Raw genomic sequence first — 23193 nt, 5'->3', positions numbered from 1 at the left:
AAAAGCACGTCGTTGAAACCTTATTGTTCTATCCGCAGTATAAGGAGACGTAAATCCATTTGGCTTGGCATAGTAGCAGTCCAATGTATATAGAAAGTTAGGTTGAACCTTACGTTAGAAGACCAATAGATGACGAAGCTAGCCCGAGATTCAGATGACTTGACTTATGAAGCCATGTTTGTGCCCTCGGTACAACGTACCTGAGAACACTTTTCCTTCTTTACCGTAACTGCAAGACTGACAGACAGAGTCCGGGCAATGAAGTCGTTTTAAGCACGGATCAAATTGTCCCGTTTGCTCGGTTTTAACCTCGGCTCGAAAGGTCAGCTCTTTCGTAGATTTCATTTTTTTTTTTAGCCTCTCTCTCTCTCTCTCTCTCTCTCTCTCTCTCTCTCTATTTATCTATCGAACTTTTTCCCTTGACATAGTTATGATTATTAATATCGTTTAATTATGAATATTTTTTTTAGTCGGAAGCGATTATTAAATTTCATTTTTATTAATATATTTTTTTCTTTTTTTTTTTTTTTGGAACACGAAACGATCCTCCAGGATTTTATTTTTAACAGTTTTTTTACGTCCGTAAAAATATTTATAATTAGGGGTTTTTTGTCAGAAACTTACGGAAGCGATTAAAATCAATGGTTCTTTTTTTCTTTTCCCATAATATAAACGATTGACGCGTTGCCATCATCGAGAAATTTATTTTTATACGATCTGTCCCTTTTTCTAAAAAAAGATAGACAAAGAGAAAGTAAAAATAAACAATAAAAAAAAAAAAAGAAAAAAAAATACAAGACGCAAGCAGACACGACTTTGCGTCTAGAAGAAAAAGAAAGAAAAATAAAAAGACCGATTGAACTTAAAAACTTGCGAACAACACAATTTCTGCTTTTTGTAGTCCCTTGGAGCGTCGTCCTACGACCAATCAAAGATAACGTTGCACAGGTGAATTTAACACTTGGAATGCGGGTATACTTTGCCGTCAAGTTACGCATGTAGCGGGCGTTTTTTTGTGAATCGCGCGGGAGTTGGGTCAAAAATTTCTCGTATCTTATTTTTTGCGTCTTTATCAAATTATATACTACATATGTATTGAAAAATGCACAATTCATCATATATATAGTTAAGCGATTTGTTCATTTCATTGTGTTGTAATTATTCGTTACTCGGTATACATCACAAATCTACTAAATACGTATTTTTACGTGACCCGCGGTCCAGTGATAGTGTCCAGTGCGCATGCAAAGTGTTAAAATAAAAGAAAACGAAAACAATGAGATAGATTTAAATTTAAATTATTCTCGTTGATAATTTTTAAAACAATGTCATAGTTGTTCTCGTCATTTTCGTTGAAATTTTCATTATAGTAGACTTAACATGACAACGAACAACAACGACAACGACAACGACAACGACAACGATGATGATGCGCCTGTTCAATCGGTCGTGTTGTAGCTAAGTATCGGTTAATCTTGATTGGCCGACGTCTTTGTGACGTCACGAGCACCCTTTGATAGTCCGATCGAATAATCGAATTAAAATTCTCACCACCCCTTTTTACCCAAACGGGCTGTCCACTGCTATCTTCCTATATACCCTTACTCTCTCTCTCTCTCTCTCTCTCTCACTCTTATTTCTATCACATCATCCCCTCTTCCTCCTACTCATTTCCCTCTCTTTTTCTCCTTCTTTCTAGATTTTGAAAAATGATTAAAATTCGAGGATAACGACGTTCAACTTATTACGATTAACATTGAACGTTTTAATTGAAATCAAATTTTATTTTGAAACGCACATTATTTCCCCCCCCCCCACCCGCTTCCCCTTCTCACCCTCTTTTTTCAATCCATTTCCTGTACTTTTCTTTTTCCCTCTACAGGTTTTTAAGTGAAAAGGCCCGCAAAGGCCGGATGATGGTTTCAGGGATTCTTCCGTGAACACGGGATGGTAATCGTGACGTCACGAACGTGACTAAAATACTTTTATCGACTTAAGTGAGGGGGGAGGAGAGGGTGGGGAAGGGTGAGAGGAAATAACGCGCTGTAAAAATGTTTATCGTAGACGATGATGTTTCTCGTCTTCTTTTTTTTTTCGTTTAATATTCAGAACATTTTGTTAGTTTTCGCGTGCATTCAAATGTTTAATAAACTTAGAATGCTTTTCGTACGAGTCAATAGAAACTGGCATAACGTGCAAGAAGTTTCTTCATCTCTCTCTTTCTCTCTCTCTCTCTCATTTTGTATTTTCGTATCTCTTGTTAGATTTGTTTTATCGTGCAATTACGGTGAATAGGGAGGGTACATAGGTGATGTTGTTTCAATAAACTCATGAGGATCTCACGAAATGATACAGACAGTCCTTTTCCATTCCTATTACCAATTCATTTATCTTATTTCTATGAATCCTTTATGACTCTTCTATTTCTCTCATTCGAAGAAACGAGAACAACGTGATGATCAAAACAATGATGTTCTATAGAAAGTGTTCATGCTAGGTAGGCATATGTGTTATTTACTCACACATTTGTGTAACTGTGTATACGTGTAAACTGCATCTATGCATTGTGTGCAGCCTACCTCTTATTTCTTTCTTTCTTTCTTTTTTTTTTTTGTGTGTTATTCGCTCGAAGCGTAGTATGTGTCGATACAGAGGCGTAGGAACGTTTACTGAACAAGACGAAAAGAATTTCGACGTTCTTGCAATTGAAAAATCGTATCTTTGACAAAAGGGTAATTGAATCTTTAAACAATTTTGAAGATGTCTATAAAAGTCTCATGATTATTTTTTTTCTATTAGATTATTTACAAAATTTGTATCAATATTTTTTTTTAAATTTTAAGAGTATCCTATTGTATATTTTGAAATTTTTTAGAACTAATCATCAAATAATTATTATTAACACTTTAATTTAACACTTTTTACGTAGTCAAACGTTGTCAATCAATTTAAATAATTTTTATTAAATTCACGAAAAAATTAACATAAAAAAAACAACAGTTTAACAACAAATTTAATCTTATATAATTTTAAATGTATAAAAAGTTATAAATAAATGACGGCTAATAACGGTTGTTACAACTATCACACTCATGTTGTTTGAGTTGCCATTAAAGTGTTAATTAAAAATCATTCGAACAATTTTTAAGTGCAATTGTTTGTTTACATTTTTTCGAATACTTTGAACGATTCAATAAAATTAAAATGCAATTGATTCCACGAATTATTAACACTTTAAAGGCCGCACGTGTACGCAGTCAAACGTCACCAGGGGCTTGGTAATATTTTTCAAAAATTAATGTAAAAAAATTTTTTTAAATTCACGAAAAAATTAACATAAAAAAAACAACAATTTAACAACAAATTTTATTTTATATAATTTTAAATATATAATAAAAAGTTATAAATAAATTACGGCTAATAACGGTTGTTACAACTATCACACACATGTTGTCTGAGTTGCCATTAAAGTGTTAATATATTAAAATAAATACAAATGATATTTCAATTAATCGCGTAAATGAATAATAATCCTAATAACTAACGTCCTTGGATTCAAAAGCAGTTGAAATTGCATCCATCTTCCATTGTGAGACGTATGATTAACGATACAATCTACGAAATTCTCGATCCAAAATCAGAAGACACGAGTAGATACGAGTCTACGCGCTTGTTCGCGAATATGTTGGAGGAGGTCGGTTATGTCGCGAAAAGGAGAGGGAAAGGAGGATGAGAAAAGGGTATATGTATATATATATATATATATATATATATATATATATATATATATAAGCAGTCCAGGAGAGTTCGACGTTCCATATTCTCTGGAAGCTTTGCCAGCACGAGGAGTCCAACACTACCCCGTTTTGAGCTGGCACACGACATTCCCCCAACCCTCTCCCTCTTTCCTTTTGTCCCTTTGGTACACCCTCCAACATACAGGTCCACGATACCATCACGGAATGAAGGTCTACCAGCACGAACATGATGATGAAGATTCTCTAAACGTAGCTTGGCTCATTGCACATATTGTCTCCCTTGGAAGCACGCGAGTTTGTACGAGCTTGCGCGAACTCACATTCACCGGAAGTAGCTAAGGCTGAATTCCAACGGACAATATGAAAGTAACGGCGACGAAAGGGCGCTAAAGGAAAGTGTAATCAAGAAGAACTCCAACTAGGATTCTTCGAAAGCTCATTGTACAGCCCCCTCCCTTCTTTCCTCTTTTTTCTTTTTTTTTTCTTTTATTTTACTCGTTTTATCTATCATCCTTTTCTCTGGTGTCTCTTCCATTAGAAAAATACGACGATTTCTTTCTCGAACGGTTCGGATAAGAGGCTCGCTCGTTCGTTTAAAATGACGAGAGAGAGAGAGAGAGAGAGAAAGAGAGAGAATGAAAGAGTAGTTAGGTTAATTTTATACATGCCCCTCTTCCTTTTTTTCTCTACCCTAGATTTTTTTTCGACCGACTTTACTTTCATAGAATATTCCACGTAAGTAACGCGGTACGTTTAAATGCTTTTCATCTTTTCAAAAAGAAAGGAACAAAAATACGTGGACAATTAATAACGATTACTATGAATAGACATAACTCGTATCTGGTCTCTCGTATGGAACTTTTGTTTATGGTTGAAAGTGTCCAGATTACGTTAAAATTAGAAACGTAATTTCTTATCTCAAAAAATTGATACTTGCGAATTAATTTGTAGTTGAATATTCAAGCCGTTTATTTTGATAGTGGCCTAACTCCATTTATGTTTGAATCAAGATATTGAAGGGTTTGCGTTTTAACACTTTAATGGCCACTCACACAACATGTGTATGATAGCCGGAACATTGGCCGTTATTTTATTTATAATTTTATATATATTTAAAATTATATATAAAATTAATTTTGTTGTTAAATTGTTGTTTTTTGTTCTATGTTAATTTTTTCGTGAATGACAATAAAGTTTTTTTTAAATTAATTGTTGAAAAATATTGACGGGCCTTTGACAACGTTTGACTGTATACACGTGCGGCCATTAGAGTGTTAATGCAATGAAAAATATATGTACCAGATACTAATGAGTTATACGGCTTAAGTGTATCTAAAAGTGTTAAATTTATATTTTTATTAAAATAGTGGCAATTAATATGCGTTTTCTAATCATGAATGGAGTTAGGCAACTTTCAAAATTAACAACCTGATTTGTTATAAAGTTTCAAAGAAACCCAACTCCATTCAACATAATTTCAGATGACTCAAATTGAAAGAAACAATACCCAATTTATTTTACATATTTTTAAAACATTTCAGAAACATAATTTATGCGATTCAAAACATTTTTTAACTACATAAAGTACAAAATTACAAACATAACCTACAAAAGATTTTACTATTCATCTACATTTGGTGTGTGTGAAAGGGATTTGAAGAAATCATGATATTCCAGTGGTATATATCGTAATTGGTCAATTATGTCCTTGAATTTTGCTGTTGTAATTTGTCTGATATTTTTATATAGTGGTGTCAATACAATATTTTCGAACTTTCTTGGTCTACCCCAACGTGGTAAAAAATTCAGGACTTCAAAATTTTCATTCTCATTCATCGATGTCTTAAAGGAAATTTGATACGGTTCATTTCTGACAAAACGCATCCAACATATTTTTAAGCAGTTTATTAATTCTTTATCAAAATTCTTTTCCTTTTTAATAATTACGTCATTTAATAATTTTGTTCATATAAAATCTTCTTGTCTCATTTTATTTACAATAAAGTATTATCATATTTACTCGGAATATAAGCAACCTCAAATGCTTTATTGATACATAACATGAAGTTGTACAATAACCAGGTTCAACCGGAAAATAATAATTGACAAATGGATTTAGGCCACTTTTAAAATAAACTTTTAATCATTCCGTTGATCGGCAAATTTTCTTATTACAAAATCTTCATGATTTTAAATATATTTGTAACAAATTGCTTTAAAATGAAAAGATCATGTAAAAATGTAGCTCTCTCGATTCTTTTGGAAAATGGAGTTAGGTCACTTTCAAAATAAACGACTCATTTATTCTATCTTTCATTTTTATCCAAACGAGAGCTGAGAGAAAGAGAGAAAAATAAGACAAGCGGAATTAAAGTGAATTCAAATTATTCTATGTAAGAATGTTAGTTTCTGGTTATGAAGAGAAAAGAAAGAAAATAAAAGAAAAAAACTTTAGAGCTCAGTTAAGGATAAAGTGGAGGAGGAAGAAGAGGAGGATGGTTAACCAGTTAACTGTGATTAACGAGTATACTCGTCATGTAGAAATGGCATGATTTTGTGTATCGACGAGTATAATCGTCACGATTCTCACACGAATCGTCTGTCTGAAACTTTTGTAATAATATTTGAATACATTTTTTTCAACGAAATGTCGAATTAATCAGTTAACTATGATCGACGAGTATACTCGTCATGCGTATAAAGTAGCGACCATTGGCTATTTAAATTGTAATTTTTGAGAAAAACAAAACATATTATCAAATTTCAAGATGTTTAGAATATTTTGAGCCTATGCCGGAATAAAACAAACAAATAAAAAATATAAATAATTTGAGATGAACTTATGCGTCCCTGTATGCACCGATTGAAAAAAAAACTTACCGGTTCGTACAACGAATTTATTTATGTGTCAATTATATAAAATAAACCCATCTTTTTGATCCAATATCTTATTAGTGCAACTCACTCTGTGATTGACGAGTATACTTGTCATGGTTTGATTCTGACGACACAAAATAGTGTGCGTTCTCAAACGAGGACGCCACAGTTAACTGTTCAAGGGTGGTAGAGAAAAAAATTGTTAGGGGAAAGAAAAAGAAAAAAAGAATAAAAGAAATGAAAAGAATAGAACTTAATGCATGCTTGCTTGCAGCGGGGATCTTTCTTCTAACATCCTCGCGTTGACACTATCTGAGTGCACGCGATACACCAGTACTTGATCGATTTTTTCTCATTCTCTTTTTTTCTCATTGTCAGTGGAAAACGTGTGGACGAGTTTGGTTTATTTATTTTGTATTTTTTTTTTTTCGTTTTGTATTTCCCATAATTTTCTCTTTTTTTTTTTTTTTGTTTCAACATCGTCGTGGTCGTGGTCGTGGTCGTGCACGAAAAAGCGCATAGACCGCGGTAATTAAGATAATTGGGGCAATAATTTCTGGCGAGTAGCGTACGTCACGTGATACCTATGCTGCTGATAACTCTAATAATAGTTTAACAAACGCAAGCTTGCCGCCCTCCACTTTGTTTCTGCGGTTTGTCCGAAGTTTACTTCAGCGTTGGCTATCGTTCATGATTTTTGCGTGAATGAACCTCCAAGAAGAAAGAGAGAGAGAGAGAGAAAGGATCGATCATATTTTAAAATCCACCACCATTACTTTCTCCAACCCACATATCTGTAGCCTAAAGATATCGATAAAGTACTTCGATAACGTTCATGTTTCTTAGAAAATCAACATCTATTTTAAGATAAACTTGTTTAGATTGTACGGAAACGTTAATGAGACACGTCAATCTGAAAACTAGAAAGATGCAAGCAAGAAAAGATGCAAGCAATAAGAATGCTTATTGGAGGGTTTTATATTTTTTCTTTTATTTTGTTTGTTTTTACTTTTTATGGAGAATACGAGTTCGATAACGAGGGCGGAAAAGCTTTTTAAAAAGGAAGCATCAGTAATCGATACTTTGGTAAATAATGAATATTCTAGCCGTGGATAGGTTCATTAATTTGTCGTTAAGGTTTCGCATCGAATTATCGATCTATCTCCTCGAGACATCCTCTTCGTTAACTTTCACTTTAGTAATCAGGGATTTTGGTCCCATGAGTTGTTCAATCTTTTCCCTAGTTTTTTTTTTTTTATCTCTTATTTTTTTGTAATGAGTACTTATAAATAATTGTTCAGTCAGTGTTATTACTTTTTATTCATAAACGAGTTAAAATTTAAACAATTATTTTTATAAATTGATTCTGCATTTAATTGCAGAGAAAAAAAAAGAACTAAAAATAAAAGTTTCTTATATGATATTATTATTATTATTATTATTATTATTATAATTAAATAAATGAATATAAAATTGTAAAAGTTGAATCGATTTAGTTCCCGTTTTTTTTTTTTTTTCAAGATAAAAAGAATAAAAGGGAGAACACACAGGAGGTTGACCTCAATTCGAAAAGAGACACCGACGAAAGCTACATGGGGATTTGTAGGTTATGGGAGGGCTCTGAGCACGGGGGGTTCCTGGCAAGGGCTGTGGCTGCTGGTCGTGCGGCGTGGTGCCGTTAAAGCTCGTAGGAGGGGGAGACAGGAGTCGAATCTGGGTCGCCCTGCGCCGCGTGCGCCTCGAAAAGTCGGTCAAGTTTTCTGCACCTGCAGGTCGCCGATACCGGGTCATCTTCCTCCTTGACTTTCTTACTAATTTCTTTTTCTTTTTTCGATTCTTCCTTATCTTATCATCTCTCTCTCTCTCTCTGCTTCTCTCTCTCTCTCTCTCTCTCTCTCTTTCTAGGATATTTCGTTTATATTTGTTGTTGATCTATTAAGAAAAAAATGATTAAACAATGATACATTTGAAAAATTTTGTCAGTGGAAGTTAACGATGATCAGATTTGAAAGGTCTTCTCTCTCGTCTTCTTGTATAATCACAAATGGGAACAACTCGAGTCTGAATGGCGGGTCGGACGGACGGAAAATAGATCGATGGACGTAAATAAGCGACAGTCGCTTGATTTTATCGTGATAACAGGTGAAACGACGATATCATCGATCGTCGACCGTGCGTCTGACGTCACGTGCGACAAAAGCGTGTAAATCGGTCGGACGATCATACTCGGTTGTCGCCGGTATTGCATCTTTTTATTTTTTTATTTTTTTCTATTTTTTATTTTTTTATTTTGTAACATACACGAGTATATGTTAAAAGCGTATATAAAAATTTTCCAACGAGAGATAGGGGTGCGCACCTTTTACGAATAAACAATTTACGGATTGGACGTACACGTTCGTTTATACACCTTGCGTGTTTTTATATTCTCTATAGCAATCTTTCAACACGTGGACATATTTTTTTTTACACACATATACATCTACGTGTCCCTTTCGTGTTGAATATTTCGTACGTTTGATTTAATCTAATTTCTTTCGTTCCTTTTACATGTATAATTTGATATTTTAAAAACTCAATTGTTCCAAGCAATAATCGTCTAACGTGAAAATATTAATTTAAAATTTAATTAGATTAACTAATAAAAAAAAATTAAAAAATCGACGAGTATACTCGTCATGGAGAAGTGTATTGACGAGTATACTCGTCACAATTCTCACATGAATCGTCTGTCGGAAACTTCTGTAATAATATTTAAATGAATTTTTTTCAACGAAATGTTGAATTAATCAGTTAACTGTGATTGACGAGTATACTCGTCATGAAGAAGTGTATTGACGAGTATACTCGTCATGCGTATAAAGTAGAAACCATTGGCCATTTAAATTGTAATTTTTGAGAAAAACAAAACATATTCTCAAATTTCAAGATGTTTAGAATATCGTTAGACCATTCTGGACTAAAATAAAAAAATAAAAAATATAAATATTTTAAGATGAACTCATGTACCTTCCCCATATGCAGACTGACTATAGATCAGTCTGTAACTTCTTACCAGTTCGCATAACGAATTTATTAATGTGTCAATTTTATAAAATAAACCTATCTTTTTGATTCAATATCTTACCAGTGCAACTTACTCTGTAATTGACGAGTATACTCGTCATGACTCGATTCTGACAACACTAAACGGTGCCCGCTCTCAAACGAGTACGCCACAGAGTTATTTGGTTAAAATTGATATTGTTATAACAAGTATTTTTTTTTTATTAAATTCTTCTTTTTTCTTTCTTTTTTCATTTAAATTTACTTTTATAATTATTGACACTCGATTATCCTTATATCTTTTATTTTTATTTATTAATTAGGTGTTTTTATTCTTATTCCATTTTTATTCGTAGCAGTTTATACGTTGCTTTTTTGAAAGGATCAATTCAATAAAATCTATTTGTTCTTTTTCAATCTTACTCGATTATATAGAATAATTGCTGAGGTCTCAGACATCGTGGCATCACGATATCGAAAAACGACGTTCGTTCTTCGCAATAGGTATAATCCGAAGTGATTTTTCTTTCTTTATATCTCTATCTCTTTTTCTCCCTTTCTCTTAACGGACCAGAATAGAGAGCCAATAAACGTACGAGACGACGACATCGAGCTCGACCCGAAACCAAACCCGTCAACGTTGCTACACACGTACATACATATGAATTCTCGAGACCATTTCAAACGATTCAATTTTCAACCCAACGAAACTTGAAACTTTCTACGATTGTGTTTTTTTTTTCTTCTTCTTTTCTACAATATCACCCCTTTTTTGTACATATATACATATATGTATATTTTTTTTATTTCCTACCTACACACGTGAATGCGTTATGTTTGTGACTGTAGGTAGATACCATAGGAAGTAAAGCAAAGAGAAAGTTAGGGATATCTAAGCTTGCGGTTCCATAAATTTCAAATGGAAGGGTAAGTTAGGGAGTATATCGAAAGGGAAAAAACGTCACGTGGGAAATCGAGACTCGAGTTTAACTTCAACTCACGACGTGGAGTCGGTTTAACGTTCGGTATATAGATAAACTTATACATTTATAAATGTATATATATATCGTTTTCTCTTCTTTTTAATAAAAACGATATGGAAATAATTTCACGCGAGGTATCGAGAGATGGATGCAGGTCGAATGTCGTGTTCCGAACGATTCTCCAATTCATTGAATAAATGAACAACGTATATAGGAACGAAGGGGAAAATGTATCGTTAGACGATCGGAAGACGTACATATGTATTATATATATATATATATATGTTGTGTATGTGTGTACGCGCCTATATATATATACATGTACATAGTTAGTCAGATATATTGATTTTATCGCGATATTACATACGATTATGTTATATTATACTATATATAGTCTGAGTCTGAAGTGTTAGTGCGTATTTTCTTGGAAGATAATTCCTTGAAAGATCGAGAAGAGCTTCTCGTAATACTATCTCTAATATAAATATTAGGTTGGTGCATATGAAATGTCGTTTTTTTTTTTTCAATACAAGCGTTTCTCTTCCTATTTTCGTCATGCTTTTGTCTTTGACATAACCTCTTTTATAATCGTACTGTCCATTGCCAGAGTAACATTTTAATATAGAAGATTTTCTCAAAAGTATTCCCTTTTGTTATTTCTTTTGAATTTTGTACCAAAATTCGTGTCATTTTCTTGTATGAGTATAAGCTTGGTAATAATGCTACAAAAGCTGCATGAAACATAAATTAGGCGTCTGAGGAGAATACTGTTACAATCGAAAAGTGCAGCGTTGGTTTGAAAAATTTCGATGTGGTGATTTTTCACTAGAAAACGAACCGCGAGGAAGACCCAAAACAACTGTGAAAAATGATGATCTAAAGGCATTGGTGGAAGCGAGTCTAACTGTATCCACGAGGGAACTTGCTATCAGGATGAAAGTTGACCATACAACGATATTGCGACATCTTTCTGAAATTGGCAAGGTGAAAAAATGGATAAGTGGGTACCACACGAACTAACCAAGCAAAATAAGCTGGATCGGTTAAACGTATGCTCGTCGTTACTAACGCGATTACATCGAGAGCCATTTTTCGATCGAATTATTACCTGTGATAAAAAATGGGTTCTTTACGACAACAGAAAAAAGGTGTGCTCGGTGGTTTGATAGGGATGAAGCTTGTGCTCATACTCCAAGACCATCATTTCATCCACGGAAGATTTTAATCACTGTTTGGTGGAATGTAACTAGTGTACTAGTTCATTACTCGTTCCTTCGAACAGGAGAGACAATTACTCAGAAAAGTATTGCCAATACATTGATGAGATGCATGAATAATTGAAAATGAAACACCCATCACTTGTTAATCAACATGGTCCACTAGTTTTCCATGACAATGCTCGGCCGCATATATCACAAAAACAATTACAAAATGAAATGAATTGAAATATGAAGTTCTGCAGCAAACAGCTTATCATTTTTTGAAATATTTGGAACTGTTTTTACTTGCTAAATAATATGAAGATGAAAACAGTCTGAAAAATGCAATATCAGAGTTTATTGATTCTAAATTGAAGTATATTTTGATTAAATAAACAGCTTTTGTAAAAACATATAAAAATTCGACATTTCATACGCACCAACCTAGTAATATTAGAATAAGGGAGAAAACGAACATGATATGAGAATAAATAAAGTACGTACGTACTTCCGTAAAACATTCCCCGCTTATTCCTCTCCCCCCTGTGCTCTCCCTCGGACGATAAGGGTTCCTGTGCTTTTCATAGACGTGCATAGACCGTGAGAAGCGCGATAGGATGGCGTCGTGCGACAGTAAGATAGAAAACGAGAGGGTGAGAAGTGAAAAATAACCGTGTTCTTTTTCGATCTGAGAAAGACGTTAGTGGTTGAAAGAAGTTTATGGTTAGCTTAACGCGATCGGTCAAGAAAAATGAAAGAACCTTTTTTTTCTCTTTTCTTCTTTCGTTTTAGTATTTCAAGGTCTACGATTTAACAATTAGCTTCTAAAGAAAAAAGATAATCAATTCTTTTCTATACAGGCACATAAAACAACTTTGTAATTTGATTTATTTGTAGAATAATATATTGAAACAAAAAATACATGATTCAAATTAAATAAAATTATAAAAACACTTACTGTAATAATACAAATAAAAAAGGAGAGAAAGAGACAAAGACAATAATTTATCGAAAAGAATGAAGAATCAGTTAGAATGTGCGTATGGTTTGATGTACTCGGCGCATAGTAACGTAAGCGTAAGGTAACGCGATCGGTAGGAGAGGTTAGAGGGGGTGGAAAGCAAGGGGAAGAGAGAGGATGAAAGGGAAGGAAGGAAGGGTGGTAGAAATAGAGAGGGGTCGTACGTATCGCATCAGGGTGTATGCACCGAGGAGGGGTAGGCCGTGGCGGGGGTCACGGAGTGCGCTGACCTACTGTTCCACATTCGCCGCACACACCAGCCTTTCCGAAGTTCGCGGCAGGGGGAGGGAGGGAGTCGAACCCAGAAACCCAGAACGCCGCCCTCTGTTCCACCCCCACCCTTACCCCATTCCTCTTCGTACCCACGACTACGACGACGACAACGACGACGACGACGACGACGAGGATGATGGTGGAGTATAGAACATCGTTCTCTTCTTCTATATTTCTTTCTATCTTTCTGTTTCTTTTTCATTCGTTGCTAGTTCAGCCATCTTTCTCTTATTCTTACGGATTTAAAGTCTCATAATTTCTAACCCGCAGTGGAGTCTCGCGTGGAACTTTATTCCTTCCTTTCTTCAATTTTTATTGCTTCTTCTTCCTTTTCCACGAGGAAATCAATGAAACATTTTCGTGAAAATTACTATGACAAATGTAAGAACGTTTGATTAAAATAAAAAACAAAAAAAAAAAGGAAAGAAATAAGATTAACGAAAGTGAATTTTTTTATACGATAGCTATTGGTGCGTTAAGAAGAGGCGCGAAATACGAAGAGAAAACGAAAAGAAGTAGACAGAGAAAGAGAGAGAGAGAGAGAGAGAGAGAGAGGGAGAGAAAGCATTCGATCGATTTCGGGTCTTGGGAGTGCGCTAGCCGAGAGAGCAGCTTCCTCTCGATTAGGAGAAAACGGTCAGCGAATGTAACGAGCATTCAAAGAAAGAGAGAGAGAAAGGAGGAAAGATAATAGGATAGACAGAGACAGAGATTGAGGGTGAGAGAGTTAGCCACGGAATTTATCGCGGTCGTCGTCTAGCAGCGACCCGACCGTTACCTCCTTTCGTTGGCAAGGGCAATTAGCACTCTTCGTGCAACGGGATCGTTGAACCGCTCCACTATCTCTGCGCCAACGTCTTCAAATTTATCTAATTTTCTTTGAATTTTTTTTTAAGTTTCTTTTCTAACAGCTTTTAGCAAAACTATAGGGAATCTTTTTTTAAGACTACGATCTCACGCTAAAGAAAAAAAATATGGTAAAAATAGGGTAAGAACTAGAGAGGAAGAGAGGATATGTATATGTGTGAGTGTCTGTGTGTGTGTGTGTATACGAGCGAGTAAGTGGAAGAATAAGAGATTTGTGAATAGATTTGATGAGAAACTAAACTCTCAGATATTTTTCACAAAGTAAGGTAGGTTAAAGAAGGTAGGGGCACCGAATTCTCGCTGGACGCTCGTGCCAACTCGAAAGCAGCTCATCCCCCGTTTTTCTGTTTCGGCAGGAAAGCGCATGCACCGTTAAAACCCCTTCAGTAATATAGGTTTGAAGCACACCAATAAGAGGGAAAGCACGGTTACGCGCAAGGTATCTTTACGCATACCACTCGTGTGTCTCGTCGAGAGCAGAGCCAACTATTGGCGACTAATCGAGTTATACTCGCAAGTTTGAGCTTTGAAAAAGCGCGCGAGAAATATGCGAAGAAAAAGTTCCTTTGTTCGTCCCCCTCCTCAATCGATATGTCGTAATCGAATATTGACATAAATTTTCAAAGTTTAACGGGACGATCTTCGAAACGATTGAAGCTAACGATCGGTATGTTTACATTAGTTTAATTTTACTTAAGACATTTGTAAGATCTAATATACCGGCGGCACACATGTGTTTACGCGCATCTTGTCGAGGTCACATGAAGAGTTTGAATATTCGTTTGTACTTTAGTTTTAGTCGTTTAATCGAGATAGCGGGGTACGTTTTAACGAGGACACGTTCCTGAAATCAAACATTGGAAGGGACTGCAAGTGTATAGGAGAGACAAAGAAGGAATATACAGATATATAGAAGTAAACGTATACTTACGCACATTTAACACTCATGGATAGTGTATACAGTGACCGGTCGAAGTAAAGGAAGGAATACCACGAGCATCTATGCAGAGTGTAAGTTAGAATAAAGAAAAGAGATAGAGATAGTTGGTAGAGTAAAAAGAGAAAGAGAGAGAGTTAAGGGTTGGTTGGTTAGGACCCCGTGTCACGAGAGAAGCTCTTTTGGATAGAAAGAGACGAAAAGATTGAAAATCATCGCGACGATAAAGTTGTAGTAGTGAACCGCGTTGGTATTGGGAATCCACGACGACGACAACGACGACGACGACGACGACAACACAACGACTACGTCTACGTCTAAGTGGTGGGGGATGAATATAGGGGTGGAAAGAAGAGCACTAGAGGGAGGGTAAATTGGGAGGTAGTGGTGGAAACGCGAGAGAGCGTAGTCGAGCGATCGTCCCGCTGTGGCCACGAGCTTCGACGCTCGGGGAAGAAGAACGTAGGTAGTGTTTGAACTTCTGGCCGAGTGAAAAGGGACCGAGAGACCGAGTCGGGATATATAGTCGAGAAGAGAAAAGAAAAGTAAAGTAAAGTAAAGTAAAGTAAAGTAAAGAAAAGAAAAGAAAAGAAAAGAAAAGAAAAGAAAAGAAAAGTAAGGAGGTGAGCGCCGGCTGCGCAATCCGCGAGACGTGCATCTATCTCATCGACGTTTTTTCGACCTTTCCAGACGTTTTCAAAGTGTTTTAGGGCTCGAACGCGAGTTACCCTTTTATTCCTAATCTATTTCATTATATTTCTCTTTTTTCTTTTTATTGGATACTCCCTCCCTCTTTCTCTCTCTCTCTTTTTCTTTCTGTCTATCTATCTATCTCTATCTATCTCTCTCTTCCTCTTTTCGTTTGCTCGCGAATGTGAGAGGTGTGTGTGCTACTCGTCGATCAGTGTGTCCTTTTTTCTTTAACTTAACTACCTTTCTTTTACATTATATCTATCGTTCAATCCATCTCTCTCTTTCTTTTTCTTTCCCTTATTCGTCGTGGTGTGGTGGTGGTGGTGGTGGTGGAGGTGGTGGTGGTAGTGGTGGTAGTGTATAGTCGTTACGTCGACCGACGAACTCCTCGTTCACATCGACGTGTTCGTGTTTGTGGGTGCCGTTGCTACTGCCGTTGTTCTTCGTTTTCGTCTAAGTCCTAAGTCTAAGTTTAAGTCGTGTCGTCGTCGTCGTCGTCGTCGTCGACGTCAACATAAATATAATTCAAGATTATCAACATAATCGCGATTGTCTCGTCGTCAACGTCGTCGTCGTCGTCGTCGTCGTCGTCCTCGTGATTTTTGTATTTGTCTCCTCCTCGTAGGCCATCGTTGTTGGATCGGAGTCGTCGTTCGTCGTCGTCGTCGTCGTCGTGGGATCAGAGCCGAGAACGGTGACGGCTCTAAAAGTGTTTGTTATGCGCCGGTGGTACAGCGGTGGTTGACGACGACGTCGACGTCGACGACGAGGAGGAGGACGAGAGAGGGCGGCGGAGGAAGAGAAGGAGGTGGAGGTGGTACTGGAGGAGGAGGAAGAGGAAGAGGAAGAGGAAGAGGAAGAGGAAAAGGAAGAGGAGGAGAAGGCGAAAACGAGCGGAAAGCGGACGGTTATCGGGAGTGGAAGAAGAGAGAGTGGCCAGGTGTGTCGCGGCTTCGCCGAGAAGGAAGAAGTGAACGTGCTGGTGGAGGTAGTTGTGTGTCGGCAAAGAGGAAGAACGAAAGGAAGGGAGCTCGACGAAGACGAGGAAGAAGAAAAGGAAGGTAGTGCTGTTCGGAGGTTGCGCAGAGATATCGCCAAAGTAAGAAAGAGAGAAACAGAGGGGGAGGTTATTCTGGGAAGAGAGAGAAAGAGAGAGAGAGAGAGAGAGGGAAAATTTTGGTGTCTGTGTGAAAGAAAACGAAGCGAGATAGTTTTGTGTATACGTGTGTTCTCTCATTCTCACCCTCTCTTTCTCTCTTTCTCTTTCTGTAACTTTCTTTCCCTTCCTTTTCTAACTCTCAACCCTCTTCTCTCCCTCTCTCTCTCTGTCTCTCTAGTCTCTCTCTCTCTTTCTTCGGGTGGTCGTTTTGCGCACGAGAAGTAAGGGAGGAGAAGAAGGAGAAGTAGGAGGAGGTGGAGAAGAAGGTGGAAGAGGAGGAGGAGGAGGTGGAGGAGAGAGCGGCCGGTGCGTGCGAAGAAGAGAAGAATAGAAGAGCCAAAAGAGAAGGTGTAAACGTGGTGTATTTTTTCTTTGTTAAGGGCTAAAAAAGTGTTCCGCTTCGAGGGAATCGACTACGGAGTCGAGTGTTTTAGTGCATTTTTGTTAAAGTGGTGCCTCAGCACGAAGAGGGAATCGCCAACAGGGCAGAGGCTCGAACGCATGTAGGAACATGGCCGCATCCAGCCCCTGCCTCCCTCTAGAGGTGAGTCCAGCGAAACCGGAGCGGTTGCGTCCCTCTAGCTCTTCTCTCTTTTTCTCTATCGCCCCGTGGCCCCGTTTATTTCTCTCCTCCTCCTCCTCCATCCCCCTATTTTGCCTAACTTTTTTTAATCTTTAAAAAAAACCCATGTCCCAAAAAATACTCTTGAAATATTTTCGATACTCGCGTTAGTTTCCCTCGCCTATATTTCTTGTCGATCAATCCTCGGTTGATAAAACCTTTAAAAAACTCTCTCTCTCGTACACTATGATGAACGTTTCAATTTACCCATTTAACAAATACGTTGCGAAAGTGACCGAAGGACGACGACAACGTGCTCACCGTACGTACGCGAACACGTAACCTTATTATTATCTTCGAATAGTATTCGATTATAGTCAATAACTGCTGTTGTTCCTGTCATTTACTCGTGACACGATTTCAACTATTACGAGAGAAACCATCTGCTAAGATTTTCACGCCCATCTCTACTTTTCTTTTTTTTTTTAATTCTTGAACTAAAATAGAATTTATGTTGGTAATAGGAATTTAATTCGATCAAAACAAACCCATTTTTTTTTTTGCAATCACTAGCGTTCATCGATTTCAAAGAAAAAGTTAAACGTTGAAAGGTTTTCAGTTTAATGTCATTGTTATGATTAAAGGAACAAACATTTTTATATTCGATAAATGTTGGGAGATGGGAGGAAATAAATCATGTTAAAAATTAAACCAACCAATTTTTCCTCGTTCTTGTAAAAAGAAAAATATCGAACAAGTTTGAATCGATCATATTTTCTTTTAAAATACTCATATTAGGGGTGAATAGGGAATTCGTTGGAGGAAAAAAAAAAAAGGCAAGTTTTTCGTCATGCTCGTCGACTTCTGTTGTCGAGGGGGCTACCTTTAATTTGACATTTTACGATGTGAATTTATTTTCTGCGGTGAAATTTATAGCTTTCATTAAAAAACCATGCCACGAAACATAACTCGAAGTTAAAACGTATGCGTGAGAGAACCCATCGCAAAACGTTTTTACGGATAATTTATTAGGTGAGAGAGAGTTGTGAGAGTTGTTTAGTTTTTTCTTTTTTGATGCCAAGTATTCCTTGCTCTCTCTCTCTCTTTTTCTATGTTTTCTTTCTTTTTCTCTCTTCAGGGAAGACAGAAGTCCCGGTAATCTCCGGTGATGCATCTTCGCGTGTTCATTAATTTTTCACGTTGCACGAATAGCCAGCCGGCCCACTTTTCCTCCAATGAACGAGGTTTTTTTTGCTCTCCCTCTCTCTCTCTCTCTATCTCTCTCTCTCTTCACGTTCGTCCTCGTAGTCGATAAGAAAGGTCGACGATCTGTATCAAAGCATTCACATAATTGTTAATTTATTAGATGTTCGTTGGACCGTTTATCGTGTAAGAACATTCGGTGTTATGTAACTGCCAATTAAATAATGGCAAAGAAAGAGAAAGAGCGAGAGAGAAAGAGAGAGAGAGAGAGAGAGAGCGTGTTGTAGACTCATTTCGTGTCCTTATCGTAGTAACGAATGCGTGCGTGTGTAAAATTCACGTGCGTGTATCGCATGCCGTGCCTACTACTCTCGATCGTGTCCTTCTATCATTTAATCGATCTTCCAAGATCGATATTTTTCACTCGAATTATAATACATACACACACGTACATTTACTTACATACACATATGTTAAATCGTAAACACGTGGTGTATAAAACATTGAGTAAATTAGATATCATAGTTGATGAACTCAATTCTTTTTGTTAGATCGATATTTTGGTTAAATTTTCTATTACAAGGAACATTTTGCTGGTATCATTCCGAGATATTATCGATACAGGGACGTTTCTCATTACGTCCTGGAGAGACTTGCCTTCGCCATTGACTCTCTTTTTCGTTTCGAGAAGCACTCGAGGCGAGCTTACAAAAGGAACCGAACGATCGACGAGAGCACCGATTTCTCATGGATAACGAAACTACAAGGAATATATATATATAATATATAAAATATATAAACTATATATGTATGAACTAAAAAAGAGAATAACGATCGCAGAATTCTTTCTAGAAATGAGAACGTGAATATTCGACCTTTCGTTACGAATTCTATACCAGTTGGATAATCGTTAAAAGTATTTCATTATTACTAATAAATTCTATCTCTTTCCATTATTCTAATTACTCAAATATATATATGTATATATATATAGAGTGGGTGGGGAGAGAAATGTAGATAAATATAATATATAGAAGATTGAAGTGAACACGCGGCAAGAGTTTAGTCAAAGTTAGGTAGGTACTTTCTCTGACAGGGTTTTTAACCAGTTAACTGTGGCGCCCTCGTTCGAGACCGCGCACTGTTTTCTGTCGCCAGAATCGAGCCATGACGAATATACTCGTCAATCACAGAGTAAGATATTGGATCAAAAAGATGGATTTATTTTATAAAATTGACACATTAATAAATTCGTTGTACAAACCGGTAAGTTTTTTTTCAATCGGTGCATACAGAGACGCATGAGTTCATCTCAAATTATTTATATTTTTTATTTGTTCATTTTATTCCGGCGTGGGCTCAAAATATTCTAAACATCTTGAAATTTGATAATATATCTTGTTTTTCTCAAAAATTACAATTTAAATAACCAATGGTTGCTACTTTATACGCATGACGAGTATACTCGTCGATCACAGTTAACTGATTAATTCGACATTTCGTTGAAAAAAATTCATTTAAATATTATTAGAAAAGTTTCAGACAGACGATTAATGTGAGAATCGTGACGAGTATACTCGTCAATAACAAAAATTTTGTGACGAGTATACACGTCAATTAGAGTTAGCTGGTTAACCGGTTGGTACGCGTGTTTCTGGCGAGCGCCACGTGTGACCAGCCATGAGGTGATAGTTTTGCAGTTGGTAGAACTGAAATACTTTATTTGCTGTATTTTTCTTACACATGATCATCAATGATGATTATGGTTATAAAAATTACGAGGACGACGACGTTGCTAGTGTTTGTAGTAAGAGTGAAACAGAACTAGAAAGTGGAAGAGGGAGTGAAAGATAGAGAAGAGGGGGGATATGGTAGATGTTGAAGTTAGAGTGGGGGAATAGAAACAGGGTAATAGAGGAGAAGCTTTGGGGAATGCCGAGGGGTTGAGAGGGTGAAAGGGTAGCATGAATGAACGATCAATAGATATATAGTTACCTGCTACCAGGTGCCCACCTTGCTTTTCATGGTACTTCATCAAGACAAGCAGGCACGGGTCATTTTTATTATCTTTACGTTAAAAGCTCTACCGAACTTTTTTTTTCTCTTCTTATTAATTATTATTAGACTAGATTTTTCTTTTTAATTTTTATATCTCTCATTCTCGTAAATGAAAAAAAAAAATGAAACGAAATTTGTAATCAATCATTTGGATAGAAAAAAAGTTTTCGAAGGAAGAAACAATCTGTGTCCTCTGATTCTTTTTTTCATATCGTTTTATTTAAAAAAAAAATAAAAATAAAACGATGCAATTTTAAGGATGTAGTTTAAAGACAGAAAAAGAAATAAAATTTATTTTATCGGGTAGCGACACACGAGGGATAGTTGATGTATAAGAATGCGAAAGCGCATGCGTTCAACGACCAAGATGATACATACCGCGTGTAAAGAAATTATTAAACTTATAGCTATCTATATATATATCTATATGTGTATATATATAAATATACATATGTACGTAGATATCTACTTACATATATCTACTTCTTATAGCGATCTTTTCGAATATTAAAATGGATACTTTATTCAGGTAGTACGCGAGTATTCGCGCGTTTCCGAGTATTACTTACTTTAGGGAAATGGGGCTTATCGTGCGTAGGAAGGGGGAAACTGGGAATGAAAAGAGAAGAAAAATGTGCGAAAATAGCTCAAGTAAATAATTCATTTTCGATGAAACATGCGAGAGTAAATGAAATTTGGTACGATACTACAAATTGCTAATATGGTCGAGAATTGGAGTATGTTGAATTGTAGGGATTACTTTGATATAACAAGGATATTTCTTTTCAAGAGGGTGCAAACAAATGAAAAAATAAAAGAAAAGGAAGAATTCGTTATTTCTTCCGAATGTTGCTCACGGTATTTCATCATACATTTTTTTCTACCCTTTCCTTGCCATATAAATTCATGATCTAAACCATTCTCACTCTCAAACACCTACACACAAATTCACACTCTCTCACATACACGAAATTCATTGTATATTTTTGTAGTTTTTTCTATTCTATTTGTTATTTGATTGTCATCGTAGTCGATCGTTGTCATTGTCGTCATCGTCGTCTTCCTAGCACACTTGGCAAATGCTGGAGACGTCGAGTCGCCTTCTCGGCTGACCTTACTATTGACAAGGGCGCCTCCTCTCTGATTTATTAAGCCCCGGGCGACGTAAGGAAATGAGCTTCTCGTCGCGCACGATAAACACATACGATCGCGAAGAATATGTTGCGAAGGGGAATGGAAGGAAAGGCGGGAGGGACTTTTAAATAAGAAGAAAAAGGAAGAAAGAGAGAGCTACGCGAGTTTTGCTGGGGCTTTTTCGGAGCTTCGATCTATAAACGGAACCGGCCAACGACGTACGCCCTATATAAAATCCTACTTTCTCTCTCTCTCTCTCTCCCTATTTCTTTCTTTCTTTTTCAATATTTCCTTCCTTTTCTAATTTTATATCTAACTCGAACACACACACACACACACACACATACACATCCACATCAAGAAATATCGTCATATTTTTATGACAACCAACTTTGTCAACGACTAATAATCGCACGAAGTTTAACTTGCACCATACACCGCGTTACTCTTACTGATAGTTATAATGTTATAGTTCAAGGATCTCGAAAGTATACAAAAGCGTACCTACGTGTGCATCTATGCATGCATATGCACACATATATATATTAGGTTTAGCTATTAATTCGATGCTTTTTGAATAAATTTAATATTATTTGTTTCAAATATAATCAAACATCTGCCCCCATCATTTTCAAATGCTGAATTTTTTGACCATTTTGATACAATGAATTTAATATCAAGACATTTATTTTGATATGTATATCTACGTACTTTTATAGACAAATAGAATTCGTATAAGTAGCCGGATTTTCAATTACTATGAAATTGTATGTAAATCGCGTAGGTTATATTTGATAAAGTTAATAATAATTATTTGGAAATTCATGTTCATTAAATTTCTATTAAGTTGACATATTTATTCATGCGTGGTATGATATATTTGTATATAATATCACGATGAAAAAAAAGAAAAACACAATTTAAGGTACGAGTCATTCGAGTTAGTAAAATCGTGTTGGATGCAAATAAGTAAAAGGCCACGCAAGAGATTGAGAAATCTTGTAGTTGGTTGGTGGGTGGGTAGACTAACCGTTTTCTGCTGCCAGCTAATGTTTTCTTTCTGAGAAGTGGATTTTCATTTGAATGGTCTCTAGACGGAATAATGCACGATTCTACTTAACTGCCAGTTAAGAACGATTTATCTCGTAATAAAGCATTGATCGCATTAACTGCGAAATGGCGTAACGTCGAATAAAAGTAGACGATAAATAAAAAAAAAAAAAAAGAAACAAGCAATTGATTGGTCTTGCGGGATGCGTATGATTTTTGGCTGACTCCTACTACTTACAAGAAGGAGCCAAGTTTTGAAATTATGTTATGAGTATTATAAGATTGGATAAAATCCTTGGATAGGGGTGGGGGGAGGGTGTAAAAATTGACGAGGAATCTAGGCAAAGGTTATCGAATAAATTAACACCATTCCT

At 36.2% G+C, this 23193-nt stretch overlaps 1 protein-coding gene across 15 annotated transcripts in view; it reads left to right on the top strand.

The window, feature by feature from the left end:
• Window positions 1-23193, top strand: part of cac (calcium voltage-gated channel subunit cacophony) — a 165053-nt gene that overhangs the window by 44474 nt on the left and 97386 nt on the right. For 2 of the 15 annotated variants that reach the window (XM_089171709.1, XM_089171710.1), the window contains exons 1-2: window positions 15349-16752; window positions 17193-17356. The exons of 11 other annotated variants lie outside the window; for them this stretch is intronic. The gene's annotated coding sequence lies outside the window, so the exon portion shown is untranslated. Of the gene's footprint in view, window positions 1-15348; window positions 16753-16990; window positions 17119-17192; window positions 17357-23193 lie in introns of those variants that run through there. 2 more of the 15 variants (XM_089171711.1, XM_089171712.1) reach the window with 2 other exon arrangements.

This window comes from Polistes dominula, unplaced genomic scaffold (assembly GCF_049000335.1).
Source record: "Polistes dominula isolate Pdom_NZ unplaced genomic scaffold, Pdom_raw_medaka contig_84, whole genome shotgun sequence".
Taxonomy (NCBI): domain Eukaryota; kingdom Metazoa; phylum Arthropoda; class Insecta; order Hymenoptera; family Vespidae; genus Polistes; species Polistes dominula.
This window is presented reverse-complemented; position numbering and strand designations above follow the sequence as displayed.